This window comes from Mesoplodon bidens (assembly GCF_964165515.1).
Source record: "Mesoplodon bidens genome assembly, chromosome: 11".
Classification (NCBI taxonomy): domain Eukaryota; kingdom Metazoa; phylum Chordata; class Mammalia; order Artiodactyla; family Ziphiidae; genus Mesoplodon; species Mesoplodon bidens.
In genome coordinates, this window is record NC_138167.1 from 44,936,151 (window position 1) to 44,947,672 (window position 11,522).

At 43.7% G+C, this 11,522-nt stretch overlaps 1 pseudogene across 1 annotated transcript; it reads left to right on the plus strand.

Annotated features, from left to right (window-relative positions):
• Positions 1-1,794: 1,794 nt before the first annotated feature.
• LOC308625734 (thiol S-methyltransferase TMT1A-like) lies at positions 1,795-10,586 on the plus strand (annotated as a pseudogene). Its single transcript has 3 exons — positions 1,795-1,828; positions 2,828-3,317; positions 10,514-10,586. The product of its transcript is annotated as a thiol S-methyltransferase TMT1A-like (transcript).
• Positions 10,587-11,522: the final 936 nt, after the last annotated feature.

Sequence of the window (11,522 nt, forward strand, 5' to 3'; positions counted from 1 at the left end):
AGGGCAAGTTGGCAATAGCTATCAAAATTAAAGACACTGGCCTTTACCTCAATAAACAAAACAAATAAAATGAATACACTTGTCCTTGATCAAGTACACTCACTGCCAGGAACTTATCCTACAGATGTTCTCACCAAAAGTGCACACATACATGTGGTCTCTACCTCCATTATTTTATACTAGCGAAAAATAGGAAACAACATAAATGCCCATCAGTGGGATGTGATTCAATGCATTGGGCTACATACATTCAGAGGAATGCTATCTATTGAAAAGAAGAAAAGCCTTTACATACTGATTGAAATTTTACCTTTATATATTGATTGTACAAATCACTGTAATTTTTTAAAAATCCCAGGAGGCTCATGCTATACCATGTCCACCCCCCTCCCCTGTGGCTGGTCCCTGCGGGCCCCACAGTCACCTCCTAATCCCCTGGCCACTCCCTCACACTCACCAGGGATGCTGGCACCTGGTCCTGAGTGCTCCCCTTCACCCTGGCACCCTCAGCTCCAAGCACGTGACCCACTCAGCATCTTAGCCTGATCGTTCCTTAGCTCCTCAGTTCCAGTGACCTTCACGTTCATCTTTTTTCTCTTGTCTCTGCCCTTGTCCCCTCTCTAGACCCTAAACTGGTTCATCTCTGAAGTTTCAAACTCTGATCTCACACCACGGTACCATTCATAACTCTCCCACGTTCAGCAGGTGGGTTCTTCAGCCACACCAGCATGTACAGTCCTGAACCCAGTCATTCCATTTTCTAACCCCCCCTACCCTCCTTCACACTTTCTTTCCAGCTTGGACTCCTTGTACCCCACCTTCTTTGGCCCCTACCCTTCAGTCTCCTACACCTGGATAAACCCCCAGCCCTGTTTAGCCTAAACGTTGACCTTCTCTGCTCTAAACTGCCATGCCTCGTGAAGAAAACCATATCCTCAAGATCCAGTGTCACAACCGACTCACAGTCCCCAGGCTCACCTGCATCCTCTTTGCTACTAAGGGCTTCTCTCTGCCTTTGGTCAGCAATTTCTCCCAGTCCCCCCCACCCCGGTTGCTGCTGCAAAGTTTCTTTACTCTCTTCCTATCGCCCACCCTGTACCCTACACCCCCGTTCTCAGCAATAGATCATAGCCTTCTCCTTCACTGAGAAAATCAAAGCCCTCTGGTTAAAAACTCTCTTACCATATATACGGGAATAAAGACACAGATCTACTAGAGAATGGACTTGAGGATATGGGGAGGGGGAAGGGTAAGCTGTGACAAAGTGAGAGAGTGGCATGGACACATACACACTACCAAACGTAAAATAAATAGCTAGTGGGAAGCAGCCGCATAGCACAGGGAGATCAGCTCAGTACTTTGTGACAACCTAGAGGGGTGGGATCGGGAGGGTGGGAGGGAGGGAGACGCAAGAGGGAAGAGATATGGGAACATATGTATATGTATAACTGATTCACTTTGTTATAAAGCAGAAACTAACACACAATTGTAAAGCAATTATACTCCGATAAAGATGTAAAAAAAACCCCAAAAAACAAAAAACCTCTCTTACATTCTTTCCCCCACCTGAACTTACCTCCTTTCCCCCACCTGAACTTACCTCCCCACCCATCTTTTCTCTCTGCCTCCAGGCTCTGAGGACAGATTGTCTCTCCACCTGCACCCTGGATGCAGCGTCCTGCACCTCCTCAGATACAGGCTTCCATTCCGTGGCCACCACTCCCTAATACAGTCACCCTCTCTTTCTCCCCTGTCCCTCCCCTCCCTCTGACTGCCTTCCGTTTGTCTGCATGCATGTTCATTGGCGTTGTAGGGGTAGAAGCCAAATGTCAGTGGGCTGAGGTCCAAATGAGGGGAGGACGCGGAAACTGTGAGTGCTGAACACAGTTTCTAATGGAGCCTGGCAGTAAGAGGAAGCGAGACGGGAAATTAGCTTGAAAGGAAAGAAAACTCAAGGAAAGGATTATTGTAGGATAAGAGACTTGAGCAGGCAGATTGGCAGAGGAGAAGGAGAAGGGCCGCAAAGAGAGATGTTAAGTATGAGAGGGGGGCGGAGCTAATTAAGGGAGCGAGGCGGGTGGAGGTGGAAGATGGATTTAGGAGTGGGCTGCGCGGTATCCAGCCCTGGGTAGAGGACAAACGCCTTCGTCTATGGCAGGAATCAGCTAAGGGTGGACAAAGATCTAGATATTCCAAGGTGTGGGCAGAGGAGGCTAGTTCAGAGACGTTTCTACAGACTCTAAGAGAATGGCTATTTCTGCTTCCAAAACATTCTGTGGGGCTCTTCTCACCAAATGCTCTACCCAATCATCCTATGCACGCACTTTCTCTGACTCAGTCCGCGTGACAATGACTCTCCCTAAAGGAGATCAGCAGTCTCCAAGGAAACCAGGCAGCTCCAGGTGAAAGGTGGAGACTCTGACTCGGCTGCGCTTCCCAGCTACATGACCTTGCAGCTACCTTCTGTGAGACTCAGTTTCTCCTTCTGTAAAATGGGGGATTAAGAGTGTCTGTCTCATGAGTCCTTTTAAGTATTGAAGAAGATAATGTAGAAAATGTACTTAAGGACTCAGTAAGCGGGAGTTTTTGCTGGCCTTGGAGCACCTGCCCGCGGCGATTCCTACCATGTCTTTTCTGGTAGGAGCCCAAGGAGGTTGGGACTTGAGACACCACTCCCCTTGATGTGTCCTTCATTTGACGACTCGGTGCTACTGGGGGGTTTACAGGGTGTTCCATTCCCCGAGGGGGTGGCGCCACCCCCCACCCCGCTCCCATTCCTCCATCCCCTGTCCCCATGGCTCTCTTTCCTGCACGCTGCCCCTGGCAGTCCTCACCCACCCTCTCTTGCTTTCCGTCTGCATCCTGGCATTTCCCATGTACCTTCTGGACTTTCTGGGCTTGTGGAACCGGATATGCAAAAAAGGCTTCCCCTACTGCTTGGCGAGGTTCACTGTGATGTACAACGAACAGATGGCGAGCAAGAAGCGGGAGCTCTTCAGCAATCTACAGGAGTTCGCGGGCCTCTCCGGGAAGCTCTCCTGCTGGAGCTGGGCTGCGGCACAGGGCCCAACTTCAAGTTCTACCCGCCTGGATGCCGGGTGACCTGTATTGATCCCAACCCCAACTTTGAGAAGTTCTTGATCAAGAGCATTGCTGAGAGCCGACACCTGCAGTTCGAGCACTTCCTGGTGGCTGCCGGGGAGGACCTGCACCAGGTGGCCGACGACTCCATGGATGTGGTGGTCTGCACCCTGGTGCTGTGCTCCGTGATGAACCAGGAGCCGATCCTCCAGGACGTGTGCAGAGTGCGGAGGCCGGTGAGTGCGGGGCGTGAGGAGGGAGAGACCACCTTCACGGCGTGTTAAGCCGCTAGAGCGTCGGGCTGCATAGACGCCTGTGGGCTTCAGGTCCAGCTCCCACGGGCCTTAGACAAGCCACTTCATTCATTCCTTTGATCATTGATCTATTCAACAAATATTTAAAGAATGCTGACTCTGTAGCAGCACTGTCTTTCTGGGGTGAGAAATGAGCCTCAGAGTGGTTAAATGACCCACACAAAGACAGATGGCTCATAAAAATGGCAGAGACACAACAAAAATCCAGGTGCCCTAACTTCTAGGTTAAGAAGACCTAGGCCAGAGATCTCACCAAGCCATCCCTCTAGTGACTTCCAACCTGGGGTCACCTAAGTCCCATCACAGACTCCAATTTTCTAACGATGAGAACACTGAATCTCCCAGAGGGCTGCCAGAGCGTCTCCCTTCTGCAACAAATGAGAATGCATTGAGTACACAGATAGCCATCTTCATTTATAGCATGTGTTCTTCATTTTTCACCTTGGGGCCTCAGGAGTTATCTACATACCATTCTCTAGCCCTTTCCTCAAGCAACAGTCATTAATCATTTGTAGAAAATGAACAACTATGCTGGGAAAGAAAGGGAGAGTCAGGGCAGAGCAGTTCTCCAACGACATTGCAGATGGTATCACCTTGCATCTTTGACCGCTGTTAACTTTTCAGAGTTCCTTATGTCATTGTCTTTAATTATAAAGGCAATTAATCAATGTGTCCTACTTGTTTAAAAGAATTCAAAAATTCAAGAAGAACATAGAGGGAAAAATGAAAGTTCTCCCTTCACTTCCTTAAATCCCACTCCCCTTACCTGTCCCTGAAGTCACTATGTTAGTGGGTGTCCTTCTGGTTTTTTCTTTTTTAAATTCATGTTTATCCTCCCTGGTGTTTGGCAGTTTTTCTATCTATCTCAAGTTTACTAATAATTGCTTTCAGGTTTCAAGTTATATTTGAACTAGTACTTCCCCATCAACATACCAAAAGTATATAGTCTTGTGACACCCTCCACCTATTTTGTTTTTTATTTCCTCATCCTCATCCCCTCTTTCCTCTCAACACCATCAGTCTCTCCATCCCATATCCTGGGCTTGGTTAAAATAATCTGTCACTTTAATTTCAACTTTCTGCTAAGGATTTTTCCCCTTGTCTTCTATTTCAAAGATCTTTTCTAATTTATAACATAATTAAAAGTCAGTTTATCATCATCCATTTACTTGCTATAGATTTTACTAGATTTATTGCTCTCCACTGCTTGATATGCTTTTGGTCTTCTTTTATCTTGAGATGTCTCTGTTTTCATTCAAGTTTAATTTTCATTTGTCTTAACTACCTGCTTTTTTTTTTTTTTTTTTTTTTTTTTTTGCGGTACGCGGGCGTCTCACTGTCATGGCCTCTCCCATTGCGGAGCACAGGCTCCGGACGCGCAGGCCCAGTGGCCATGGCTCACAGGCCCAGCTGCTCCGCAGCATGCAGGACCCTCTCGGACCAGGGCACAAACCCGTGTCCCCTGCATTGGCAGGCAGACTCTCAACCACTGCGCCACCAGGGAAGCCCTTAACTACCTTCTTGAATAGGTTCCTGAGAAATGGTTCATGGATCTTGCAGATCTGAAAATGTCTGCCTTCTACCCTAATACTTTAACAATATTTTGGCCAAGACTCCTTCCCCCTGGAAGCTGTGAGTCTTTTCCATGGCCCTGGGGCTTTCCAAGTTGCAGATGATAGCTTCAATGCCAGTATAATTCTCTTTCCTTTTCAGATAACTTGTTTTTGTTGTTGATTGTTTTATGTCTGGGGGTTTTTAGGATTTTCACTCTTTTTTTTTAAGTTCTGAAATTTCACCAGGGTCTAGGGTTCTAAGAACTCAAAGAACTCAAAGTTTCTGATGTATCTCCTCTGGGGTCCAGCTAGAAACCAAACTTCCCCCAACCACTTATTAGCTGGTTAGCTTTTTATCCTATTAGTTGAGTATCCCAGCAGGACAATGGGAAAAAGAAAGTCTCCCTTTCCCACTTCAGCCACCATTTTCCCAGTATGCCCCAGATATAGATAGATCGAAAGATGGATGGACCCCTTATTTTCTCTCTTGCACTTGAATCCCTGTTTCCTGCATTCTATCTCTTCCTCTTTCTTAGTTTACCCCTTAGTTTTTATAGAGCATATCCTCCAGTAGCTTTCTGAGAAAGGTGAGGTAAATGTGTTGATAAAATGCATGTCTGAATATTCTTTATACTCAAAACTAATTCATAGTTTGTACAGCTGTAGAATTCTGAGTTGGAAAAAGTTTTCCCTCAAAAATTGTAAGGCTTTCATTGTCTTCTAGCTGCTAATATTACTGCTGACAAGTTTGAAGTCATTCTGATTCTAGATTCTGTATATGAAACTTTTTTGTCCTCTCTGTAAGTTTGTAGAGTCTTCCCTGTTCCCAGTAAAATGATTTGTTATCTGTTGGAGATTTAGTGGTCCATTTCAACCTGCAAACTTATGTCCTTCAGTTCTGGAAGTTTTTCTGGGATTCTTTCTTTTTTTTTTCCTCCCCTTATATTTCCCTTGTTCTCTCTTTCTGGGACTCTTCTTTTTTTTTTTTGCGGTACGCGGGCCTCTCACTATTGTGGCCTCTCCCATTGCGGAGCACAGGCTCCAGACGCGCAGGCTCAGAGGCCATGGCTCACGGGCCCAGCCGCTCCACGGCATGTGGGATCTTCCTGGACCGGGGCACAAACCTGTGTCCCCTGCATCGGCAGGCAGACTCTCAACCACTGCGCCACCAGGGAAGCCCGGGACTCTTCTTACTTAAATGCTGGACCTCTTTGAACTGGTTCCCTAACTTTCTTATCTTTGATGTCCTATTTCCCATATCTTTACCCTTTTTCTCTATTTTCTAGACTTCCTTCATATTCTTTTCAAAATAATTTACTCAAGTTTTCATTTCTGCTATCATAGTTTTTATATTTCCAAGGGCTGATTTTTTTTTCTAACTATGCATTTTTAATTGAATCCTGTTCTTGTTTCAAGAATAATCTATCTTCTCTTTTTCTTTGATAACATTAATAAAAGGGAGGTTTTTATTTTTAATATTTTCATCTCCCTACTTAGTCTCTGCTTCCTCCAGATTTTTTTTCCTGCTTGTTTTCTGAGCTTCAGTTTTTATGTAGGAGGCTCTTCTCAGATGACTATCGGTCCATGACTGATTACTCACATTTCCAGAGGCAGCACTAACAGCTCCATGAGCATGCATGAAGCATGTCAATGCTAGGCTCTCTGTAGAGTAAGCTAGCTAAGCTATTCACATGGAGAGATTCCAGTAACAGCATTTTGGGTCTTTCCTTTGAAGCTGGTCAGAAAAATCTTCCAAACCCCTTCTTGGAATCTGTAAGTCTGACTTCTAGCATTCTGGAAACCACATGAGAGAAGAGGGCTGGGGGTCTCAGCACTTGCTTGTAAACTTTACTTCATTCACCATCTTTTCAGTAAGGTGTCTATGCCCCACTGTGCCTTGTTATAAAGACCCTCTGTTTAACCAACTCCAGAGAATAAAACTGAAGTCCTCTGTGGAGGTGGGGAGGAACAGTGTCTGGCTGTTCTGAGGAGGGGAGGGGATTCCAAGGTCCAATGGCTCATAAATAGATTTCAACCAATCTTCTAGATTTTTTAAATCAATTTTATTGAAGTACAATTTGCATACAATAAAATGCATCCATTTTAAGTGTACAGTTGGATCTGTTTTGATAAAGGTATACACTCGTGTAGCCACCACCAAAATAAAGATATAGAACATACCCATTACCCGCAAAGGATTTCCTTGTGCATCTTTATAATCAATGCCCACAACCCTAGGCCCCAAGCAAACACTCATCTCTTTTCTGTCACTATAGAACAGATGTCTCTTCTAGAATTTCATATAAATAGAATTATACAGTAAGTACTCTTTAGTGTCTAGCTTTTTTGCTCAACATAAATTTTTTGAGATTCATCCATGCTGTTGCATGGGTAAGCCTTCATTTCTTTTTATCGCTGAGTAGCACTCCATCACATGAATATAGCACAATCCATACCTTTTATGGACAGTTGAGTTCTTTCCAATTTGGGGCTATATTGAACACCTGATATGAAATCTCTTGTACATGCATTTTTTATGGACATACATTTTCATTTCTCTTGGGTAAATAAATGCCTAGAACTGGAGTTGCTGGGTCATAAGTAAATATATGTTTACCTTTATAAGAAACTGCAATGTGATTTTCCAAAGTGGTTATGCAAGTTTACTTTTCTACCAGCAACACATGAACATTCTAGTTGCTCCACACACTCACTAATACTTGATATTATCAATAATTCTAATGGGGGTTTGGTGGATCTCATTGTGGTTTTAATTTGATTTCCCTAATAATTAATAACATTAAGCATATTTTCACGTGCTTACCAGCCATTCATGCATCTTATTCTGTGATGTGTATGATCAAATATTTTACCCATTTTTCAACTGGGCTATTTGTCTTCTTACCAAGTTGTAAGTGTTCTTTCTGTATTCTACATTCAAGTCCATTGTCAAATATATAAATTATGAATATTTTCTACCAGGCTGACTTGACTTTTCATTTTCTTAATGATGTCTTTTGAAAAGCAAAAGGTTTTATTTTGATGAAGTCTGGTTTATCAAATGTTTTCTTTTATGCTTCATGCTTTTTGTGTCTTAGCAAAGAACTCTCTCTCTACCCCAAGATTGTAAAGATTTTCTCTTATGTTTTCTTTTGGAAGTTATATAGTTTTACCTTTTATGTTAATGTCTATGATCCATTTATAGTTCGTTCTTGTGTAATGCATCAAATTCTTTTTTTTTTTTTAATGGATACACAGTTCTTCCAGGACCCTTTGTTGAAAAGACTATTCTTTCTCCATGGAATTACCTTTTTGTCTTTGTCAAATATCAATTGACCATATATGTGTGGGTCTATTTTTAGATTCTATTCCATTCCATTGGTCTATGTGTCTATCCTTTTGCCAATATCATACTGTCTTAATTACTGTAGCTTTATATTAAGTCTTGGAATTAGGTAGCTTAAGTCCCCCAGTGTTAAGTTCTGTTAGGGTAAATTTAGAGTAGTCTTTACTCTGGACTACCTTGGGCTTTCCACTAGTGCATGATCCTTCTGGGGTCTCTGCTGAGTGCCCCGGGTGTTTGTTAAGGACTCTCCCCTCTGACTGGTTCTAACTTGAATGAGCTCTGAAAATTGTTCAGCTTACAACTCCCCAGTCATTCTTTGCCTAACCTCATGGAGTATCACTCTACACATACAAGACTGGTTACTCAACCATGGACCCAAGGAGAAGCCATGCAGATTTCTGAAGCTCTATCTCTGTAGATCCCTTCTTTCTCCCAGCTGGCTTAAGAGTCAACTTTCTTGGGTCTAAGATATTGTATTTAAAAACCTAGAGTTCTCCTCCCATGTGTCTCCTTTACTACTCACACAGAACACTTCACTTCTGACACTTGTGGTGGCCAAATATATTGGAAGTTTTCCCCACACCAAGCAATTCTGCAACACCATCCAGATATCCTACAATTTACTCCATTCTGGCACTTATCCACCTAGAGGTAGGGTCAGGTCCCACAGATTAAGGGCTCAGTCCCACAAAATTGCCCCCTCCCTTCAGCCACCAATCACAAGTCCAGGTTGTCAGGTGTGCTTCTGATTGATTTGCTATAAATCTGAGGTTCCCACGACCCCTTCCTCAGGTTCCATTAATTTGCTAGAGTGACTCACAGAACTCAGGGAAACATTTATGTTAACCAGTTTATTAAAGGATATGATAAAGGATACAGTGGACAGCCAGATGAGAAATACATGGGGCAAGGTGTGGGAGGGTCCCAAGAGCAGGAGCTTCTGTCCCCATGGAGTTGGGTTGCATCACTCCCCCATCCCCATCCATGGATGTTTTTAGCAATTTAGAAGCTCTCCAAACCCCCTTCTCTTGGGATTTTATGGAGGATTCTTCACATAGGTGTGATCAATTATTAACTCCATTTCCAACCCCTCTCCCCTCTCTGGAAGATGCGGGGGTGGAGATAAAAATTCCAAGCCTCTATTCATGGCTTGCCATCCAGGAGCTCACCCAGAGCCTCCTGAGAAGAACAAAAGATGCTCCTAGTGCTATTACACTTAGGAATTTACAAGGGTTTTAGCAGCCCTGTGTCAGAGACAGGGTCAAAGGCCAAATATTAGAACAAAAGATGCTCCTAAGGCTCTTATCACTTAGGGAATTATGAGGGTTTTAGGAGCTCTGTGCCAGGAATGGGAGGTTGGGGGGCAGAGATCAATATACTTATTTTTCTATTAGCTCACAGTTAGTTACAACTTGTTCTACTTTCTAGCTTCCAGAAGTGTTCTGCCTTAACCCTTGCTGTTTTCTTTGTCTTACACACAACAGTTCTGCTATAACATGATATATACATTCCTGAAAATCACGGTACTATGTGTACATCAACTATATGTCAATTTAAACAAAAGGTTTTTTTTATCACCATACTGTGCAAAATCATGCAACAAAACCACAGAGCTTATGGAGGGGAAAAGGGGTTAGGGGCACAATACTCAAAAATGTCATCAGTGACCCGTTAAAAAAAGATAGGAGCCTAATAAAAACAGTAGCACAGTTTTACACATATTAAATGGCTAAGAAATACATAACAACTACAATAAATAAAGCATTTTACCTGGAAAAAGGCTTGACATTTGCTTGTGGACATGGGCACCGGAAGGGTTGCAGCTTGTGAGTTATTGTGAAGTTATTGTGAGTTGTATGTTATTAGCAGCAGGAGGGTTACCTGAAATTTGTTGGAAAGTTGTAACAGCTAATGTGGATGGGTGTGGGTTGTGAACTGAGGCAGGTGGTAGTTGTTTGAGTTGTGTGCGTTTTGTGTATTTCTACGTGGCTCAGTTATCCACATTCACCCATGTGCCTTACACACAAAGTTGTGCAAAAGCAAATGTGAAATTCACATTAGGCTCAAATCATTCCATGATATATCAATCATGTTGAAATGAATTCTCATTTTCAAAACAACCAACTGTATTTGTATCCAAACAAACTTCCCTGCAGTTTTTGTGAGTTTCGGAGAGTAAATATGTGTGTTCAATCTGCCATATTTATTTCTTTCCACAGGTGACTCCCCCAAGTAGACAGTGGGACCTGCCGGAGTAAGGACACGTGACGCTCTGTCAAATTTCCCCACTGTCTAACCCAGCATCTGACCCTCACTGGGTGCTCACTGATGTTGGTTTAATAGAGTTCCAATGAACGTTGTTCTTTGGCCATTTAATGCATCAAACAGACAAAATATTTTTGTGAATTTATGAAGACACACTATTTAAAATAGATTGCCATCTCCAGGAGATGCCCTTAACTTCATGGAACATACAGCAGCCAAACATTCTAGCTGGAATTTCTCCGGTCAGCAATTCCTCAGCCTAGCTAGACACTTCTTATTTGAAGCCTGTAAGAAAGAGCCAGAATGTTCTGGAAGGGGCTACTTTCTTTCAGCCAACATTACATCTCCCACAGGTCCATTGGCCAGGGAGCTATCCCTTCCTCATACCTCTGCATACACAGAACTAAAAAGAAAGCACGTAGGCACTGCAAAGGCCTCTGCATCTCAGGAACTCAAGATCTGCCCTTTGTCAGTCAGGTTCCAATAGGGAGAAAATGGTCACACTAGTTATTTAAACAGAAAGAATTCAACGTAAAGAATTGTTAACTAAGTACAGAACTGTTAACTGCACAACTGAAAGAGAACCCTAAGGTATCAGGGAACTGGCACTGACAGAAGTAGATACTGTAACTAGGGCTGAGGGAACAAAGGGAAGAGGTTAGAAGTGTTAAAACTCAGAACCTTAGGGGAGGGGCCCCTGAGACACAGAACTCTGGGGCAGAGGTGCTGCTTGGCTGGCACTGATACCTCTAGTAGGGGGCAGGATGAAACTGATTGATTCTTCAAGTGTTGGGAAAACTGCCAACTGGATTCAGCTGCTGCTACAGGAAGGCAGGGCTGCTGCCAGAGTGAAGACACATTGCTGGGGCATTGCGTGCGGACCGGAAGCCCACAGAAAGCAAACACCCTGCAGTCTTCCTCTGGCATCCCCTACTGGCAGATCCTAGCAGAGCCAGCTGGAAA